This window comes from Rhinolophus sinicus, chromosome 17 (genome assembly GCF_057876585.1).
Source record: "Rhinolophus sinicus isolate RSI-liver-muscle chromosome 17, RSI-T2T, whole genome shotgun sequence".
Taxonomy (NCBI): Eukaryota; Metazoa; Chordata; class Mammalia; order Chiroptera; family Rhinolophidae; genus Rhinolophus; species Rhinolophus sinicus.
Window position 1 is genome coordinate 161,861,794 of NC_142517.1, and position 3,475 is coordinate 161,865,268.

A 3,475-nucleotide genomic window follows, 5' to 3' on the forward strand; every position below is an offset into this window, starting at 1 on the left:
AGCAGAAGCATACCCCACAAGGGGACACATCAAAACTGTCCTCTGACCATTAGCTAGAAACTGGCTGAGCTGATTGAAGGGCGCAGTTTCTCAGACATTCTTTGTTCCTCCTGCCCCTGTGTGCGATCACTCAAAACAAGGACATCTGTGTGCGAGCACCAGTGACCATTCTGTTACCAGGTTTAAGCAATATCACTGAGGATCAAGTGTTTTCCTTTTAAGCTTACATTGTCCACAAACCCAACTCCCAAGGATACTGAGGATGTGCTTCAAAGATACTCATTTGAATTTTTACTTCCAGAGTGAAATGCCCCTGACCTAATTACTACTATTACTCTGAGCCAGAAAAGACAAGTTGCTTTATTTGGTAATTGAGAGGAAAAAACCCGAGCCAGAAAGACCTCTTAACTTTTCATATCAACAAATCAGAAGAAAATAACCATACTCCTCTGAAAAAAAAAACAACATTAGAGATCAGCAGAAATATTTGGTGATGCGCTGCATGCAATATGGAAGCATTTTGTCTAAGTTTAAACTTCCAGAGCTCTGAGAATCACATCGTTGGTTGTGACAGGTTGGAGGTTATGTAGGAGGAGTTTTAATATGTCTAAAGTTAATAACAGTCTGTGGATTATATTTAACCATGTGGAAACATCTTGATGTGGAAAAACAGAATAGGCCCAATGTTAGACCCAGCTGGAAAGTTCCAGAACAATTTAGTTGAAGACCACAGGGGCAGTCCAATGTCCATTTGCCTCTCTTCTGTAAATTACCAGAGTAGTTGATTTTCCCCAAGTGATTTATGGCCTTCTCTGAATATCCAGACTCACAAAGAATTTGATTTTCCTTTCTCAAAATTCCTATACTGCTTATGGTCTGATATATACATTCTAACACTTGATTTTAATACAGACTATGTAATAAAATGTTAAAATAATCTAATTGTTTCTGTAGATTCATCTTTTCTCATTATACAGTAGCTCTCTCCTCATCAGGGTCATTGATAAATCCTTGGAACATCTAGTAACTCCACAAAATTAATAGGCACAGAGCAACTGACACTATCAGTTTGACTGACAGGACGATGAATTCAGATAACACCAGTGTTCAGATGTCTCACCAGGTCAGCCTACTCTTTCTTACCACATGTCAAAAGGCAAACAAAACATGTTTCATAAAACAAAATACACTTAAATATTTAGATATTTAGGCATTATTCAGGTATTGTAGCCAGGTGATCTGGTTTATAATACCAGCTCTGCAAATTATCTGTGTGACCTTGGGCAAATTACTTAACCTCTCTGTGTTATAGTCATTAGTTCAGTGAGTCACTCATTTAACAAATCTTTCATTATTATTTTATTTGTGCAGAATGTGGTGCTAGAAAGGAACACAAAGGTGAATATAGTTTTCTTAAATCTATCTTCTGACACATTATTGAGGTTTTCATTTCTACAATTTTATTTATTTTGTAAAACTTTCCTTTTGTTGTTCTTTGAATATTCCTCTGTTCTTGTTTAATATCTTCTCATCTCTCTTGGATATTAATGTCATTGTTAAAAAGTGTTTATTTTTCCCTGCAGAGTCTCTTTTTGCCAAGTTGCTTTTCTCTATTTTTTTTGTTTGTTTGTTTTCTGTCTCTGTCTTTCATATTACATGCTTTCTTCCAATGTCATCTTTTACAGTGAGGGAGAAAAGCTGATTGGAAGATCTGAATACATGAATGTAGCTTGTCAACTGTGACCTCACCATAGAGCAGTGGCTTTCAAAATGTTTTGACCGAGTAAACAGTAAGAAATGCACTGTACATAATAACCCTGTGTATGCAAATGTGTGTGTGTGTCTTAAAAGTTTCACAATACTGCAGCAATACTTCATTATATGTGATACATTCTCATAGTTTCTGTTTTATGGATACAACCATACAAAATTGATTTCATGGTGCAGTACTGGGTTTTCACCATAGACTGAAAAGCACTGGTAGAGGGGATCTAGTTTTCTTGGGGAATCCTGGGTCAGCCTTCTCTCTTGGAATTACCAAACAAGTACCCAGTAGACACTTGTCCCTTTCCCTGTTTGGAGAGCTCATGTTTGGTGGCTTAACCTCTGGGAGCCAAATAGGGGTACAAGCTGGGGGCCTCCTTTGACATGTGAATTGTCATTAATCACCTGTTGTTAGGTGGAGTCCCTCACTTCAGAGGCCCTTTGTATTACCCTCTGCAGATGATAAACCCCAGTCTCAGGGGACAGCCACCGAGTGGCTGCAGTGGGGGAGGGCCGCAGGGCTCCTGCTCCTTACACTGAATTTCAATCCTTCCTCCTGTTTGTAGCTCACCTCTACCCCTGTTCAGAAAGGAATATAATGTTGCCAATTCCTGAGTCTTTTGGAAATTCTGCCCTGTGTAGGGGTTCAGAACAAGTCACCCCAAGATGTGCCTTTGTGGTATGTGGATTATTTTGAGGTAAAGTAACTAAGACCCCGTGGACTCAAGAGAAACTTCTGCCCCCTCACTCCCTTTAACAACCTGGAAGAATGTGAATTAGGGGCCTTGGCCATAATAAGTGATTATCAGAGATAATCTACCTATGTGGCGGGGCCAACTACTGATTACTGAGTATGTGCTCTCCCTGCAATTGCCTTCCGAAGCCCCAAGACGCATGACTTCATTCCTAGTAAAGAATGTCTCATATACCACCTTTTCCCTTTCTGTCTCTGAACCTCTTGTGCATGTGGGCTCTCTGACCCTCTCATGTACGTAGAGTTCCCATACACATCTAATTATATTTGGTCATTTTCCCTTGCCAAGCTGTCTTATATCTCTTTGACTACTAGATCAGCCAGAAGAACCTGGAGGGTAGAGGAAAGTTTCTTCCTCCCCCACAACTGTAAATGGGTCTGTTTCTTTGGGTCACTCACTGTTGGTTAAGGAATCCATTTTCTCCAACTGATTACCAGTCCATTCTCTATTTTCCAGCATCTAAAATGTTCTTGCATTTGTTTCCTCTCTAATTTATTTGATCTTGTGTTTTTGTTTTAAAAACAAGCACAAAGATAAAGAAAACCCCTGTTACTGTGAATTTGGTGAGGTTTGGAAAGGGAGCACAGCTAATTGCTGGTATTAAAACCAACATTTTAAACCAGTCTTTATATACAATTTCACATTTCCTTTAAAATTTTTTAAATTTAATATTACGACATAATCATTTCCCTGTGTCATTAAAAACTTGATGAACATTTTAATTGCTGCTTATATGGCATTGTCCTTTCTTAATTTATCCCATCATGGACACTAGGCTTGTTTCTAACTTTTCTCAGTTATAAATAATACTGTAATGAACAGTAAGTGTATGAAACTATGTCCTCATTTCAGATTATTTCTTTAGGATAGATTTCCAGAAGGGGAAATATGTGAAAAAAGAGGGGGGAGAAAGATAGATGAAATAACAAGTAAATCCTCACAGGAGGAGGTCTATG